The sequence below is a fragment of the Cupressus sempervirens genome, chromosome 5 (genome assembly GCF_028749045.1).
Source record: "Cupressus sempervirens isolate cs-2001-9-10 chromosome 5, ASM2874904v1, whole genome shotgun sequence".
Lineage (NCBI taxonomy): Eukaryota > Viridiplantae > Streptophyta > Pinopsida > Cupressales > Cupressaceae > Cupressus > Cupressus sempervirens.
Genome location: NC_143122.1, coordinates 590,664,605 through 590,684,110, shown reverse-complemented (window position 1 = coordinate 590,684,110; position 19,506 = coordinate 590,664,605). Strand labels below are relative to the sequence as shown.

At 35.4% G+C, this 19,506-nt stretch overlaps 1 pseudogene; it reads left to right on the top strand.

The window, feature by feature from the left end:
- Positions 1-2,731: 2,731 nt before the first annotated feature.
- On the top strand, positions 2,732-18,911 carry LOC149557303 (uncharacterized; annotated as a pseudogene).
- Positions 18,912-19,506: the final 595 nt, after the last annotated feature.

Genomic DNA, 19,506 nt, shown 5'->3' with positions numbered 1-19,506 from the left:
CTCCGCGTAGGATTCCTTATACGAAAATATCTCTGAATTGGCAAGCGCAATGGGTTGACTGTGTTTTCAATTTGCAAGTTGCAATAGTTTTCTGTTTTATATTGATTATGGTTGCTGATGACAGATCGCTTACGCACACAATCTAGAAATCAAAACCTAACTCGATTTGTTTTTACGTAGAAATTATATCAATGTAAAAGTCTTTGCAGGGTGGAAGAAATTTCCAGCCCTTTCCTAACACCTACTAACTTGGTGACAGAGAGAGCATTTAATTTTAAAGAGAAATTTCGTTGGAATTAAATAAACTTCAAGCAATTATGTGCATCTTGAATATTAGCATTTAAAAATAATAATATTCATTGACTTTTTCTCTCCGCGTAGGATTCTTTATACGAAAATATCTCTGAAATGGCAAGCGCAATGGGTTGACTGTGTTTTCATTTGCAAGTTGCAATAGTTTTCTGTTTTATATTGATAATGGTTGCTGATGACAGATCACTTACGCAGACAATCTAGAAATCAAAACCTAACTCGATTTGTTTTAACGTAGAAATTATATCAATATAAAAGTCTTTGCAGGTAGAAGAAATTTCCAGCCCTTTTCTAACGCCTACTAACTTGGTGACAGAGAAATCATTCTAAACCTAGAATTACATATTTATAACTCGACGGTGTTCTGAAAGCTGAATGCTAAAACTGCTTCACGAGACATCATCTATGAGGAGCTAAGGCCAGGGAGATCGACTCAGAAGAGGATCACACACCAAGTATTTATGACTTCTTTTAAAATCCAGCCTGTAAGAAAGTCTTTAGTGGGTTCTCAGAATTAACTACTCGGTCTAGGTAATTAGTATTGAACAGCCTTGGCTCTTTTTTCTCCCAAAGATTCCGCTACGGATTAAATTTAGTGATGGACCGTGCATTTGATTTGATTAGCCATCCCAAACATCCTGCCATGGTTAGAAAATCATAGATATTGGTATATTTTATATAAATCAACTGCAATCTCTACAGTTGTCTTATGGGTGCATCAATTTCAGATTGGAAATCCATCTCATCTGTAGTGAGAGTACCATTAGAACTTGCTGGAAGCCCAATAGCCTCACCCTTATGCAGAACTGAGGATTAACTCTGTCCTCTGTCTTCTATCAGACACATCTCCCAACCCTTCATCTGCTTCTTTATCTACTTTTACATCGAACTTCTTCTTCATCCTTTTATCTTCTTTAAAAACATCTTGTTTGTCCCAAACTTTTGATCTACGACGACCTATGTGAAGTTTTCCAACTGCAACATCTGGTACACTTTGAATGCAAATTTTTTTTGAATCCTCTAGTCTGAAGCTAGGAATAAGAGAAGCCATACCATAAAAGGCCAACACTAAGTGTTTTATCACCAGTCTTGTCCACCATTGCTCTCTTCTGCAATTCTTTCATGACAACTTTCTTATGTTCAGCATCACCATAACCTGTGCTCAAGAATTGTATTAAGCTCAGATAATGGGCTTTAAATTTTTCTTTTCCTTCAGCTTCTAGTTTATCTTCCCGGCCATCTCACCAATGAGCATGGTGGATTCTTTTTCTCTTTGCATGCACACCCTCTCTCTTTACTGAGTTTAAGTTTCAAAAAATTCGTTAATGATAGAATTAACTTCACTGTCTTCCATCTCTTCTCTATTCTCAGCTTAGTTCTAATACCAATTGTAAATATTAAAACAAGCAAAAAAATATAGAATAAACATAAACATCAACATTCTAACAAGGAATTCTTATTAATGCTTAACTGATCCAATTGCACACAATAAAAACTCTAACAAGGAATTCTTATTAATGCTTAACTGATCCAATTGCACACAATAAAAACTCTTCAAATATGAAGAGAAGTTGAAGAATCGGGCGATCGTTCTAGTTCATACCCCACCAACATTATCTTAAATTATAAGAAACAAAAGGAAAAAAATCTTAATTATTTAACCAATGATCAACTGATGAAAATCAAAAGATACAAAGAATGAACTCTATTTCACATGTTTTTATAAAGGTCTTAACAAATTAAAGAAGCTGCTAAAATTAACGATTTACACATACAATACATAAAAGTTCTGAAACTGTTTTCATATAAAATTCTAATTTTAGGAAAAGTATTTTAAGTCTGCAAAACTGCAGTTCTTATGTAATTCTCATCACTCACAAAAAACATGTAATGTGGAGAAAAATTCACACGCAATTAAACTTAGACTAGTCACAATTCATTAAGAAAAGAATGTAACTGTTATGACTGATCCAATAACATTCTGATGCAACTGTTTCTGACAGAAAATCAGCTGCATCCCATACAGTTTCTTAAAAGACCTCTGGCGGCTGGCTACCAAACCACCTCTCCTTTTTCTTGCTATAAGTTAACTGTCTAAATGAAATTTCGTAGGATGACCTTCCAAACCCTTTCCAAGATTAATTTTTCTAAGAAGATCATGTTAAAATTTTATTTCTGCAATAAGCTCCGTTCTCTTAGTGTCTTTCGAATTGGATTGTATTTTTAACTATTTTAATCAATGATTTCAGTCTCTTGCTCATCAAAAATAAAAAATAAAAATAAAATTTTATCTATGCAATTGCTCCTATCCAGCTTCAAATAATTATAATTCTAACATCCACAACTCAATCTTTGGTAAATGAATCTATTCTATCTTACTTTAGACTTAAAATTGTTTTTGTGAACCAGAGTTGCAACGATGAGTTCTGAGACGAGGAGCGAAGCTTTACGAAAGAAAGGAAATGAAATATTTGCTCAAGTACGTGATGTCCATTATGCACCTTTTATGCTGAGGCTAAAACTGGGCAAAGCTATTAAGCTATATGAAGAAGCTCTGATGGCTGCTGGCCAAGATAAGAGCGAAAGAGCTTCCAGTTATAAAAATCTAGCCGCGCTAAATTGGTTCTGGGGAAAATCAGAATGGAAGATATACATACAAGAGTCCCAAGGAAGCAACGGAGCTTTGGAGCCAATTCGGGCTGCCAAAGAGATGATAAAAATAAGAGATCTAAGATTTACTAAGATCTGAAATAAGCACAAATACTTGGCAATGGAAAAAACAGAAATAAACAGTTAAGAGAGAAGCAACTTTTATTCATCAAACTGATTGCTACAAGGCTATGCAATGGCCTCTATATATAGAGAGCCCATGAGATAAGAAGATGATTCTAGAGGATAAGGTGATAAGGTTGTATGACCTAGTATCAAGGAGGACATTCATATCTTCTTAGGATAATGTTGTATGACCTAGTTTCATGGAGGACATTCCTATCTTGTTACCAATTTAATAGGAAATGTGTGGCATACTTGTTGTTTGGTTATAACAGCATGATTGTTGACTATTTCTAACATCCTCCTTTAATTTCTACCACTAATGATAATGTATGGGAGAAATTACAATAAAAAATATAGATAGGAAAGGTCCCGGCATTCAGCCTTGTTAGGTACCTATTTACAACAAAAGAAAGTGAGGGGAACATGACATGACTATCCCCCCTTAATGTTCACCTCAATCGTGCCGAGCATGCCTCGTAGTTTTAGAAATTTGGCCTCAAGCATACTCTTAGTAAATATATCTGCTGCTTGGTTTTCACTTGGACAAAAGAGAAGATTAACAAAATTTGCTTGAACAAGATCTCGAATATAGTGAACATCAATCTCAATGTGTTTTGTTTTAGCATGAAAAACAGGATTATTTGCAACTTGAATAGCACTTTGATTATCACAATACAAAGGAGTAGCTGAACTTTGTGCAAAACCAAGCTCAAATAAAAGGTTGCGAATCCAAACTACTTCCTTTCCAGCTTCTTTTGTTGCTCTATATTCTGCTTCACATGAGGACAATGATATAGTAGTTTGTTTTTTGCTGCTCCATGTAATTGGACCTGACCAGAGCTGAAAAATATAACCACCAGTAGATTTTCTATCATCTATGTCACCTCCCCAGTCTGAATCTGTGAAGCCAGTCAAAGAAATTGAAGACTTGTAACTATAATGAATGCCATAGTAAATGGAGCCACGAATGTATCGTAAAATTCTTTTAGCAGCCAACCAATGAGTTTCTTTTGGTTCCTGCATAAATCTAGATACCAAATTGACTGCAAAACAAATGTCTGGTCTAGACTGTGTTAGATAAACCAAGCTACCAACAAGCTGTCTATATAAAGTAGCATCCACCTTCTTGGAAATACATTCTTTAGTAAGCTTAATTCCAGATTGAAAAGGAGTAGGGGCTGGCTTACATTCAAGCATGTTAAATTTATCTAAAAGATCTAAAGCATATTTTGCTTGAGAGATAAATAACCCATCATGAAGTCTACTAATTTGCAAGCCAAGAAAATAATTCAGTGCACCCAAATCACTCATATGAAATGCCCCTTTAAGATCTGATTTGAAATCACTAATTAACCCAATATTTGGTCCAGCTATGAGTAAATCATCCACATAAACTGCAACAATAATAATTTCATTTTGCACTCTCTTCACATAAAGATTTGGATTTGATTTACATTTTTGAAACCCATGAAGCTGAAAATACCTATCAATCTTCTCATTCCATGCTCTTGGTGCTTGTTTAAGCCCATAAAGTGACTTCTTTAATCTACAAAAGATTAGAATATTGTTGATCTACAAAACCTGGTGGCTGATCCATATATATTTCTTCATATAAATCTCCATTTAAGAAAGCATTTTTTACATCCATTTGATGAATATGCCACCCAAGACTTGCAGCCAAAGAAAGAATAATTCTAACTGTATTCATTTTAATGATAGGAGGAAAAGTTTCTTCATAATCAACAACCTCTTTTTGATTAAATCCCTTAGCAACCAATCTAGCTTTAAATTTTTCTATAGCACCATCTGATTTAAATTTTGTTTTATAAACCCATTTGCAACCAATGACATTCTTACCTTTGGAAAGTTGCACAAGTTCCCAAGTTTTATTTTTCACCAAAGCATCATATTCTTCTTCCATAGCTTGCTCCCATTCTTTCTTCCCTCTAGCTTCCTCATATGATCTTGGGTCATTTACTTGTAATACTTTGGCCATGAGAGCACTACCATTCCTCCCTTGGATCTTTGAGCCTTGCCTATATATTTCTTCAACACTCCTTGTCTTTTGGCTAGCTATAAAGTTATCTTCTTCATCATTACTACCTGTAGAAAATGTCTGATTACAAGCATTAGTTGTGTTGTTTTCATTAGTATTTTCATCATTTGTAGAAGTGCACAACTCATCCTCATCAATGTAGTCTCCATTTCCTCCTAAAATATCTGAAAAATGAGAAGCATTTGTTGTTGTAGAGTGAGAAGGAGTGGCTATAAGTTGTGAATGCTCATCAAACTTCACATCTCTACTAAGAAAGACCTTGTTTGTTGTCAAATCATATAACCTATAAGCCTTTCATTCTTCACTATAACCCATAAACAAACATTTATGACTCTTTGGTTCTAACTTTTCCCTTTGTGCATCAAGAATGTGTGCCCAAGCAATACACCCAAATACTTTAAAATATCCAATGTGAGGTTTCTTACCACTCCATGCTTCTTCTGGGGTGATATTTGTGAGGGCTATGGTGGGGATTCTATTTATAATATGTGCAGCACAAGAAACAACCAAACCCCAAAATTTATTATGCAAACTTTTAAAATGCAACATACAACGAGCCATTTCTAAAAGAGTTATATTCATTCGTTCAGACACCCCATTTTGTTGAGGAGTATAAGGAACTGTTCTTTGCACCTTAATACCATAATTTTCACAAAATGACTCAAAAGCATAATTGCAATATTCAACCCCATTATCTGTCCTTAAACATTTAATTGTTTTGCCACTTTGATTTTCAACTAATGCGTTAAACTTTTGAAATACTTCAAACACTTCTTTTTTTCTTTCAAGAAAATAAACCCATACTCTCCTGCTATAATCATCAATAAAAGTGAGAAGGTACCTAGCACCTGAAAGTGAAAGATATCCTGGTTCACATAAATCACTATGAATAAGTTGCAATGGATGATTAGCTCTCCATGCTTTACCTGAATCAAAAGAATCTCGATGATGTTTCCCTAACACACAACCTTCACACACACCTTCACAAGCTGAAATTTTTGTTAATCCTCTAACCATATCCATTCCAACCATATCTTGTAATTTTCTATAATTTAAATGTCCAAGTCTAGCATGCCAAAGTTGTGACATATAACCAGTCTGAGCAATAAAAGCATGAGAGAGTGTATATTTATCATCAAGAAACCCCACAAATTTAAATAGATTCTCTTCATGATCAACTCTACCAATAGAAATTATATTGCTTGGGTCTTTTCTATCTCTAACAATAACTTGATCAGCATTGACAACAAACTCATATCCAGCTTGAACTATTTTGTATACTGAAATAAGATTCACCCCTGACCCTTTAACCAATAAAACATTTTTCAAAGACCCATGTGTTACATTAACAATTCCTATTCCTAAAACTGGAAGTTTCATTTTATTGCCAATAGAAATTTCTTGATCTGAATTCTTCCCTTCATAAAAATCAATAAACAAAGATCTATCCCCAGTCATGTGAGATGATGCCCCTGAATCTAAAATCCATTCTTTATTAGAATCTGAAGCAAAGTATCCCCCTTTAACACTAGATTTACTTTTGGGTGTAGCAATTACCTCCTCATTTGATTTCTCTTGCCTTTTTAAAGAGATAGCTACGAAACTATGATTATCCTTCTTTCCATCCTTAAACCTTTCTTGCTTGGGCTTATATTGTTGCCTTTCATTGTCCCTCTTCTTCAAACAAAACTTCTCCATGTGATTCTCACCTCCACAATACCTGCAAATAAAAGGCTTTCTTCCAGCTTGCTTTTCTGCACCATCATTTCTAGAAAAATGATTAGAACCTTCATGATTTCGAAATTTATTATTTCCTTTCCAATTCTTTTTTCCATCATTTCTAAAAAAAATTACTTTTGGTTGTATATGCATGATTCTTCTTAATATGCCCTTCTTTAATAAGTTGAACTTCTTCATCTAAAACAGATTTGCAAAATTGATCAAAAGTTTGCTGGGGGGTATTGGGATTTAGTTGAAGAACCCTTTTTCTTGATTCCTTAAAAACTTTATATGGATGGGGAAGCTTATTTTCAACCATTGCAATCAACTAAAAATCCTTTTTTGCATATTCAACACCTATTTTTTTTAGCTGAGTATTTAAAAAAGTAACTTCATTGAAGTAATCAGACATTTTTTCAAAATAAGATGGATCTAAATTCATCAATTTTTCTTCTATACTAAACATGCTAGCCATGTCTGCATCTTTATAATCTTTTTCTAAAGTCTCCCACAGCTCTATTGGGTTATCAATATCAACAAATCTTCTATTTAGATTGGAGCTCAAAGCTTTACCAATAATACCTCTAGCTTGCTCCAACTTACATTTCCACAACTCCTTTTCTTTATCAGTTTGTTGAGGTTCCCCAATTTCTTTATTTACTATCCTCCATAAAGCCTTCTCTCTTAGAGCATTCTTGATTGCAATCTTCCAATCTGTAAAACCACTTCCATCAAAGATAGGCAAAACTTCATTTGAAGAACCCATGTTAGCAAAAAGATCAAGTTCAAACAAATCTAGCAATACTCCAGCAGCATAACAACCCTGCAACCAAATATCACTCCAAAAAAAATCAGCCCTACAAACAAACCATTTTCAGCAAACTTTTTGCCTGCAGCAAAACCCTCTAGCAATATTTCTAGCTGAATTTCTAAATAAATCTCGAGCTGAACATGGCTAAACCTTGCTCTGATACCATGATAAAAATAAGAGATCTAAGATTTACTAAGATCTGAAATAAGCACAAATACTTGGAAATGAAAAAAACAGAAATAAACACTTAAGAGAGAAGCAACTTTTATTCATCAAACTGATTGCTACAAGGCTATGCAATGGCCTCTATATATAGAGAGCCCATGAGATAAGAAGATGATTCTAGAGGATAAGGTGATAAGGTTGTATGACCTAGTATCAAGGAGGACATTCATATCTTCTTAGGATAATGTTGTATGACCTAGTTTCATGGAGGACATTCCTATCTTGTTACCAATTTAATAGGAAATGTGTGGCATACTTGTTGTTTGGTTATAACAGCATGACTGTTGACTATTTCTAACAAGAGAGAATACCAAAGTCGCTTGAATTTTATATACTAGATATTGAATTAGGGGAGTCTGGTGCTAAACCAGAAGCATGGCTAACATAGGTTCAAGAGACTATATTCAACAATTTCTTTGCTTGGGTTGAGGAACAACTTGACACTTACAGTGTATGCTTTCAGCCCATACTAATAAATCTATGTGCACATATGGTTAGTGCACCCAACTCCCAAGTGAAAAAAGTTTTGGCTAGTATTTTTTATATGAATCATGTTACATTCATCTATAATGAGGGTTTCAAATACATTATCAATGAAGATGGAGGAGAAGAGAGAGATGTTCTAGAAATCGATTGCAAACATTGTTTGAATGCAATCAATGAGTGTTATCTGCCATTAAATAAGGGAGAGAGTATTGTGTATTCCACAGATGATGATTTGATAAAAGAATTTCAGGATCTCAAAGAGAAAGTTTTGCTGCATGAATATATATTTGAACCTATACAAGCCTGTTGTCAAGGAGATGCACTACTCGAGAGAGCTTTGTTTGATGATGAAGCAGTGAGCAAGGAAGTAATGTGGGATGCCATTGATTGGTATAGGCATTCTATTTCACTCATCAAAGAGAAAGATCCTGAGAATGATGCTATTGCCCTCAGCCGAATTGGTGAAGTATATTCATCTGTTTTAAAATCAGAAAAACTTGCATATCCTTATCACTTGGAGAGTACCAAAATTGCAGAAGAAATCATGTGTCCATGTATAAAGACTCTCAGTGGTATAAGTACTTATTTTCCAAAGTACACCAACATCAAATTTGTTGGAATATTCAAATAGGAAGAATGCTTCTGAGAGGGGGGGGGGTGAATTAGAAGTATTGTATATTTACCATTAAAACTTTTTAACTGAAAGTAGATTGCATGCATATAAACATATCAAACAATTATGAGATACACATAAGCATCACCACATAACACTTGAGATTTTGGTAATCCAGAAACCCTCCAGAAATACGAAGGTAAAACTGGGGTGGGGATGATACCCACAAAATTTACTGCAGCAATAAGGTTTTAACCACTTCTGATGGTCTTCCCTGTTAAAGGCTTTACACTGTATCAATAGTGGCCTGGTTAAAGGATTTCAAACACTTTACATGAAGTGTCACCTTGTTGAAGGATTTAATCACCTATTTAAAGGATCCTACAAAATAGCTGTTAAGCTAAACTATCACCATAGGGTTTTCATTCTAATAGAATTGCTAGAGAATATTAGGTATAATAAACCTAATAGATCACAATCCTTCGATTGCTGAATACAGGCACTTGATTTGCTATCTCTGATCTTGATCCTTTGTGATATGATAATCCTCACTCTGAAAATAGTTTTCCTTACACACCCTTGTCCATACTCACACATTTACAATGAAACTTCATCTTCCTTATAAAATCATTCGAGGATTTAGGGTTAGGTATGAATCTACAATCCATATTTAATCTTTGCTTCTCGCTCATTCCTTGCACTTTTTCTATTGGTTGCATGCCTTCTCCATTTTTCTTATTGGCTACATTTAGATTGCATAGGAAATACAAAATATTCGATCTTATCATTTAATCCTTCGAGATTCGTCACATGTCGTCCTATGAAAATGGTTTACATATGAATCAATGAAGTTATAAACTCATATGTACATTCTGTGTTACTCGGCTCTTGCTGATTCCAGATGCTTGGCACTAATAACAAACTGGCTTACTCAGCACTTGTTTCATTTCTATATTTCTCGGCATCATCTATGACTCAACACTTGAATATCACTCGGCACCTATATCATGCTCAGCACCTAAAGTCATTCGGCACTTGAACTTCACTTGGCACCTGATCTTCACTCGACACCTGAAGACTACTCGGCACATGAAGATCACTCGACACATGAAGTCTTTCCTGACTTGGCTCATGTTGTGGCTCGACATACATGGTGTACTCGGCTCCAATATAGAAAGTGGTTAAGTGTATTGGCACTCAAGTGTCAAAAACCATTATGAGGTTAACAATCTCCCCCTTTGACATGAGTGACAAAAATACTTAACTGACCTTATGAGTACATTAACTAATTTTCTCAGTATATATAGAGGTTTAAAAAACCTTTAATCAAAATTTGTGTAACTTACAATATATACCTCAAAATTATTGTAACTCCCCCTGAGTTGGTTGTGCCATTATCTGTATATCATGCTCTCCTTGGTTTCCTTGGTTTTGTTTCCTTATTCTCTCATCATTCTCATGCATCTTATAGTATCTCCCACTTAGTTAATAAGATATATATCTCCCCCTTTTTGACACTTATCTCCCCCTTTTTGACACTTATGTCAAAGGGTTTTAAGGGTTAAGACCATATTTCACCAAAAATGTGTTGTTTACCTCCATAATCATCCTGAGAGTTGCATCCCAATTGTTCAAAGCAATTTCTAGTGACTTGTGTTGGATGGCAGTCTCTGCAGCAAGATGAATAAGTCCATCTAAAGTAGAAAGATTAGGATCTTTCTTGAGAACAATTTTTGCATAAACTTGTTCCTTATGGAGTATTTCCAAATGTGGGGTAACAGAGGACTGGAGTTGTATCAGTTTTGCCTTGATATTAGCCTCTTCTACTGTTAATACAGCTATTTCTTTCTGAGTGTGAAGCAATTGAGCAAAATGCTTCTCACTTTGAGCTGGATCATTTGGTAGCTGTATGCTTGAAATGTTTAAATATCTCTCCAAGCTCAATATCTTTTGGCTTGTCTCCTGTGTGAAGTATGAAAAGTCACACAACTTTTTGTACAATGAGAATATATTCTCAAGTACTTTTTTCACTTTGTCTATTAACTTTTCCAATTCAACCTGGGAAAGCACAATTTGTCTTGATATTTTCTCATTTACTTTTCCTTGGACTTTCCTTTTAGACCATTCTATAAGCTTTGCATTTGTCTCTTGGTCTTCATTTGTCACCTCTTCAACAATATCAGATAATTTCTCCATAATATGCTTTGACTCATCTGGTGACTACAAACTGAAGGCATCCATAAAGATGTCCTTAATCTCATGTAGTGTTTGCTTTTGTTTTTACTCCTTCCTGAGTATCTCTTGTCTCTTTCTCCTATTTAGTGCTTCCTGCACCTCATTGATTTGATCAATGGTTATTGTTTTTGAGTCATAGCCTGGTATGACTATCTCCTCATCTAATTCAGGGTCCCCATAGTGAAGTACCCTTGCAAATTTTGTAGTACTAGATCCTAGTGCAGATATTTGCAATGGCTGTTGTGAAGGAGTTCTCGAGGTAGGCAAATTTATCAATGTTTGTATTGCCTCCTGCTCTTTAGGGGTTTCCATTATTTTCTCCTCCTACTGTCTACTACCTTGATCAATTATGGTAATCTTAGGAAGTGCACCTTGTGTTTGTGTTGTAGGATCAGATGTAATAGTTTGTCCTGTTTGTTCTATTCCTTTTTCTACAGCTGCACTCAGCTTCTATACTATGGTGTCAACTATGCCTGTTGAAATAACTGTTGGCATTTGCGGTTGACCACTAGTAGCTGTAGAGATGATGGAAGGTGGTTCTTGTGGATTCACCTTATCTATAACTATGCTTTCTACTTGTTTTTGTAGTTCATCCATGCTAACCAATACTGGATTTGCACATAATATTGCTTGTTGTGTAGATTGGTCAAGGATTCTTTTGAGATCTTCTACAGTTAATGGATTGATGTTCTGACCAGAAGTTTCAGGAACATCAATAATAGTTACAGTTTCTGCAGGTGTGATGGGTACATGAGGAGGGCTAGAGGGTGGCAATTGTGTGTTTTGCACACTCTGGTCTGGTTGCTGCTCTTGCTCAGCTGTTGCTGTTACATCTTGTTTTTTTGTCTCTTTCTCCTCTCCATTTTTCTTTTCTTCTTCCTTCTTCTCTTCTTCTTCTTTCTTTTCTTCTTCTCCTTTCTTTTCTTCTTCTTCTTTCTTTTCTTCTTCTCCCTTCTCTACTATTGTCTTCTCTTCTCTCCTTCTTCTCTCTTCTGGTGGAGCAATAGCTTCTTCCTTGTATTCTTCCTCAAGAAAATCTTCAATCTTTTTGTACAAGTTTTTCCATGATTTCATTGTTCTTTCAACAATTTCTTCCATCTTGTTTTGGAGAATGAAGAATGCCTTGTACTTAGGTGTAAACCTATTATTATGCCTTTTGACTGCTTTCTTTATTTTTTCCTTAGTCAAATCAGGCAATACGCTTGCTAGGGTTGATTCCCTCATCTCCTTCTCCATTTTTAAACAAAAATGCCATTTGTCTTCTACAATTTTAGACAGTTCATTTGGCAATTGTCCATCTAGTTCAAGTGGAGTGTACTTGAACTGTGCCATCATTCCATAAATCGTTTCCTTTATCCTATTCTGTTCTTCTTTAGTAAACTTATTGAAATCAACTTTATTTATATCACCATTTCCAATCTGTTTACATATTACATCAAATGAAGAATGGCTTACCTTTTTAGATTGATCTTCTTCATCAGTATCAGGTTGAGCCACATATCTTCTTCTTTTCCTTGGCTCTTCGTGTGTTTCCTTGATTGGTTTCTTCTTTGTAGCTTCCTCTTTAGCCTTTTGAGTGGAGGCCCTTGTTGCAGCTCATGTTGTAGGCTTTTGAGGTGATGGCATGGAAGATTTCTTTGGTTTTTGTTGAGCTGGAGGTTGTTCTATTGCCTTTCTTTTCTTTGACTCAGCTTCAGTTGGTGCTTCCTTGGATTCTTTTTCCTTTGCACCTTTCTTCTTGTCTTCACCTAGGCCTTGAGTTAATTCCATTGGGCCTTGTTCTTGTTCATCTTCATCATCATCATTGTCATCTTCTTCTTCTTGTGCTTCAGCCTCAATTCCTTCAACAAATTTCTTCTTAATCTTCTTTAACAATTTGTCTTTCTTCATTAATGTGGAAGCAGTCTTTAATTCCATATTTATTTTTGATCTTACCACATCATAAGTGCCAAAATGTGGAGCACTTTTATCTGTCTCTTCTGCCAATAATGCAGTTATTGCTACAGATGCCTCATCAACATTGATTTCATATCCAAATGGCCTTAGCCATCTCACTCTTGGAATTGCAGCTTGAATGTAGGTGAACTCAATATCAACCAAGAAGCATATATCATTAACATGTTTTTCTACTAAATAAACTGGTATTCTCGCCCTTTGCTTCATGGATTTCTTGAAATCTTCAAAATAACTTGTCATCAGGATATCAAAATTTTCTCCCATCTATTCTATATATTCATTGATTTGGGCAATGATAGTTCTATCATTCCTCCATGTAACTTTTCTGAAAGAGGGAAACTCATTTTGAACATAAAAGAATATACAAATAAGAATTGCTTCAAATTTGCATTGAGCACCCTTTGTCCTTCTTATGGCAGCTAGGTTTTCAGTAATCTATTGTAGTTGCAGTTCTGCAAGATCATAAGTATGATCCTTTTTCACCAATTTGTAACCTACATCTACTGTAATACATGGCACACTGTTGAGTCTGCTGGATTGATAGAACTTACGGGCAATGACTCTAACAACAAACTCAACTAGAGTATCTTGAATGGTGTGAATTGTCATTCCTCTCTCATTCCACTGAGCACTAGTGTTCTTTTCAATAACCTCCTTCGATTCACTTCTCAAGGTTTTGAACCGATCTAGGGTAGAGTACCCAGTTACCCTATGTATGATTTCTTTGGTTAATTTGATGGGAATATCTTCCAACCACAAACTTCCACCATGAATTCTACTTAATACAAGTTTAACCCATTCTGTCTTGAATACGGTGGGAAAGCTCAAAACTCAAGTCAAACCCTTTCTTTCAACAATTTTGAATTCATCTTTTAAGACTCCATCTACGCACAATTTCTCATAGGCTTGCCTTATCTCCATATCTCCTAGGGCTCCTATCTTACAATTGTAGCATCTTCTCACATCTTGAACCATTACAACTTTTGGAGGTATTTGGGAGAGCTGGGTCATTTTTGTATGCAACTTCAGGACTGGGATAAAAATTAGGTTGCTTGACCTCATTGGACACTAATTGAACTTCAAATGACTCTTTGTCCTCGATTTTCTCAGAACTTGACACCATTTATGCAAACTAGGGTTTCCTTTTTACGAAATACGAAATTGTGTAGCTTGACACAAATGAAAAATACCTCAAGATCGATGAAAACGTGTTGAGAGATGTTGCAATCTGCTTGAAATGTTGGATTCTCTGCTATGAAGTTGCTCTGCTCTGTTTCTCTTCTTTTCTTCTTTATCACGATGAGGAAAACTGATTGGAATCGTGATAATATACCCTATTTTCATCGTATTAAATGCTCAACTGCCAACTCAGCTTCTGAAGGATTTTAACATTACTCGGCTTGTACTGTATTTCCACTTTACTCAACCTCCATTGGAGTTAACCAACTCAGCATCAGTTATCAAATCGATCACTGTTAGGAACTTGGCATGTGTTGGAGTTTAACTCGGCATCTAAAGACAGCTCGACAACATCATTTAGATTTTGTCTTGACATCTTGTCTCATGTAGATTTATACTTTGCATTGCTTCTTTGTCTTGGGACTGATGTGTGATATAACTTTGTATATCAGTCCCATATACTTCTCATGCTTAGTTTGATGAAGTGTGATCACTTGACCCATTGGGTGAAGTGATCCCTCCACTTGATGTGTTGCATTCATCTTTCTTTTTCCAAGTCTTATTCATTTGCCCCCTTATCTTTTCGACATCAATCTTTTCTTTGCCCTTATTTTCTTCAGTTTTGGGTGCCTTTGACCTTGTAGGACAATTTCTGCTGGTATGACCAGTTTTCATACAACTAAAACATGTGGTTTGATTCAACCATCTTTTATAGTTCCCTTTGAAATGTGTTCTTATGCAGTTTTGTGGTATATGTCCATATTCCTGACAATAATGATAGCTATACCTGGTGTTGTAATCCTAGTGATAGTGACTTTCATTTTCTTTTGATTTTGCTGGTTGATTTGATGTCCACATAGGTTTTGATCTGCATTCAAATGCTCTATGTCCATACTTCTTGCAATTATGATAGTGTCCATCAAAATTTTGTGTCCTTATAACTATGGATCTGCAATCTTGTGTCATATGTCCTTGCATGTTGCACAGTAACTCTTGCTCTTGGGTGTATTTGGCTGATTGAATCTCCTACTCCTACAAACATTAGTAGTATGCCCCTTCTTATTACAGTAATGACAAGTGGGTTTTGAATTCTTACCTATGTCATCTTTTTGCTCAACACTCTTTGATGATTCTCCAACTTCAATGCTGTTGTATCCAAGTCCTGATGTATCATGGGCGAATCTTGGGGATTTTAGGAACTGTTCAAAATACTTGATGGCTTCACTTGACTTGTTGAGATTCTCTGCTACCTCTTTTTCTCTGTTTAATTCATTCTGCAGTTGTTAATTTTGCATCTTCAAAGTAGAGATCTTAATATATTTCATATTGAGTTGATGATGAAGGTTCATCATTTGGGCAAGTGTATCCATCTGCATGTTTGAGATCCTTGTTAATTCAATACATTTTTCTTCAAGTTTGTTTGCAATATTTCTTTTGTCATTTTCCATCATGACTCTATCCTCAACTGCTCTTTTCTTTTGTTTAGTGATTTCACATAACTTTATGGCCTATGATTCATGTTCCATCTTGAGAGATCTTATCTCCTTTGCTTGAACTTTGTTTTTCTCTATCAGTTCTTCTATTGCTGCATTAAACTCTTTAGTGTCTCTATTGGAACATAGTTTTGTGGTATCAATCTCCTTGTAGTTTATATCATTTTCAGCTATGGCTATATCCTTCCTTCTCTTCAAAGATTTTCTCAATTCTTTCCTTGCTTCCTCTACTTTGTGTAGAGCCTGTTGCACATCAATCACTTGATTGTCAATAATCTTCCCAAGTTTGAAGACTTCCATCTTTAGATCTTTTTCTTCAAGTTGTTAGACTTCTTTTTGTGAGAACCAATAGCTCTGATACCAATTGTTGGAATATTCAAATAGGAAGAATGCTTCTGAGAGGGGGGGGGGGGGGTGAATCAGAAGTATTGTATTTTTACCATTAAAACTTTTTAACTGAAAATAGATTGAATGCATATAAACATATCAAACAATTATGAGATACACATAAGCATCACCACATAACACTTGAGATTTTGGTAACCCAGAAACCCTCCAGAAATAAGAAGGTAAAACTAGGGTGGGGATGATACCCATAAAATTTACTGCAACAATAAGGTTTTAACCACTTCTGATGGTTTGCCCTATTAAAGGCCTTACACTATATCAATAGTGACCTAGTTAAAGGATTTCAAACACTTTACATGAAGTGTCACCTTGTTAAAGGATTTAATCACCTATTTAAAGGATTCTACAAAATAGCTATTAAGCTAACCTATCACCACAAGGTTTTCATTCTAATACAATTGCTAGAGAATATTAGGTATAATAAACTTGATAGATCACAATCCTTCAATTACTAAATACATGCACTTGATCTGCTATCTCTGATCTTGATCCTTTGTGATTTGATAATCCTCACTCTAAAAATAGTTTTCCTTACACACCCTTGTCCATACTCATACATTTACAATGAAGATTCATCTTCCTTATAAAGTCATTTAGAGATTTAGGGTTAGGTATGGATCTATGATCCATATTAAATCTTTGCTTCTTGGTCATTCCTTGCACTTTTTTTATTGGTTGCATGCATTCTCCATTTTTCTTATTGGTTGCATGTAGATTGCATAGGAAATACAAAATATTCAATCTTATCATTTAATCCTTCAAGATTCGTCAGATGTCGGCCTATGAAAATGGTTTACATATAAATCAATGAAGTTACAAACTCATATGTACATTTTGTGTTACTCGGAACTTGCCGATTCCAGATGCTTGACACTAATAAAAAATTGGCTTACTCAATACGATGAGCTCATTGACCCTGCTCTTTTGGTTCTCTCTGACAATGTGCATGAAACTGGTTTCAATTTCCTGAACAATGCAAAGAACAGTTTGATTGACAACTTTCGGTCCATCAAGTGGATTTTTTAGGAAATTGAGGCTCTGAAGGACAGGAGCAACCAACCCAACAACTAGGGAACTGACAAGGACCAGGATGACAGAGGAAGAAATGACTAGGTGGGCAGCCAGGAGAAAGACAGAGGTTAGGTCTCTAAAGACCATCATGATGACAGGATCACCCAGCTTGAGTAGAAGGTCCAAAGACTAGATTTGGTCCACCAGATAATCACCAAACAGATTGTGGACACCCTTCACACCTTGAATGAGAAAATTGTCAATCTGGGGGACTCTAATGACCACTAGCCTTGAAAGGGAAGAGGAGCAAGAAACAGAGCATGGTTACAACTGGGATGTTCTTCAGAAAGAGGCTAGTGACCAAGCGAATCAGGGGAACCAGTTGAATACTCCTACCAGGAATCAGGTGGTTAAGGCCAGCCAAAAGGATAATGTTGCTGCTAATATCTTGCAGGCCATGGACATGGGTAATCACTAGCTTGATCGCCTATCCTTTTCTTTCTATCCTTGAGTCACTGGCTTCGAGCCTTACTTTGTCTCTGGCCTTTTGAGGCAATTTTTTGTGCTTTTCTTAGACTGTTTTTCTAGCTCTTTTTGTGGTTAAACTTTGGGTTCCAGGATCCCTATAAATCTTGTTTTACCTAATAAAAAAAAAATTGGCTTACTCGACACTTGTTTCATTTCTATATTGCTCGGCATCATCTATGACTCAGCACTTGAATATCTCTTGGCACTTGTATCATGCTCGGCACCTAAAGTCATTCGACACTTGAACTTCACTCGGCACCTGAAGACTACTCGACACATGAAGATCACTCGACACCTGAAGTCTTTCTTGACTCGGCTCATGTTGTGGCTTGGCATACATGGTGTACTCAGCTCCAATATAGAAAGTGGTTAAGTGTATTGGCACTCAAGTGTCAAAAACCATTATGAGGTTAACACAAATTAAACAAGAGGAAAATGAAAGTGCAATGAAGTTTGAAGAAATAATCAATGTAATTAAAAAGGAAGGGGAGAAGAGCTCTGAGTTATTCTTGAAGTTCATATATCAGGAGCACAAGCATCTAGACCAAAGGAAGAGGGATCCAATGGGAAACATTGATACACCTGTGTTGGCAGCATTAATTTCTCCCTCTACCTTGCCTGCCATGGTATAACTGCACCATCGTTAATAGCTGCAGACAAATAGACCACACATTTTCCATGTGCAGTCATCCAAGCATTGACCAACACACTAGCCTCACCGTCTAGCATTTTTTTATAAATACAATGAACTAGGCTTGTGATCAGCAGAGCCCATTTTGGGTTTCTCATTGTGGATCATGAGTGGGTAGAATGTTGTAGCATTCTAAGGACTTGTAATAGATTTTAGTTATGCATGAAGTGTTGTAGCACATTGTAATAAGTCTTTATATTTTACATATTGAACTGAATGCTTATCTTTTAGTTGGTGTTTGTCTTTGATCCACTCTATCCACCTCTTTCAACCTGATCATCTTAAGGCGGCTCTTTGAAAAGCTATACGTGCATACCATCCTGATACTAATGGTCGCTTTCATCAGCACTGGAGGATTTTGTGTGAAGAAATTACAAAACAATTTAAATTGTAAATACAAAGCATTCAAATAAATAGACCATCAAGTGTGTTCATGCTAACTCCACTTTAAGGTTGAATATTAGCAATGGAGTTGATGTTGTGGAATTTTGGTTGTCAATAGAATTAAGAATGCTGAGTTAATGGTGAACCTAAGCTTTGAAATTTTTCTTGTACTTCCTCTGGTTTGGATCTGCCGAGATGTTCAAGAGTAGCTACATTTAGCTGATTTTTTTTTTTTTCATGGGGATGTTAGAATTTTCTCTTTATGATGTGGAATGGAACTCCATATCTATTGACTGCAATTTCCTTTTTAAACATCTAGAAAAAAAAAATATATATTGATTCATATATTGTTCCTTGATTATTGAATGCAACCCTTCAGAATGTTCCATATAGCATAAGAGCTATGTTTTTATTAATATATTCTTTCCATTATTCTTATCTATATTTTTATTTAAATTTGATATTTTGTTGAGAAAATTAGATTTTTTTTTTAATGGATAAGAAGTTCAAGTAAAGATTAATACTTATTACTGTTGTAATTAATTATTCTTTTTAATTGTCAAGTTCAAATAGATTTATCATTGTGTTGTTGTGTTATAGACTTTCCTTTTTTAAGTTTTATTA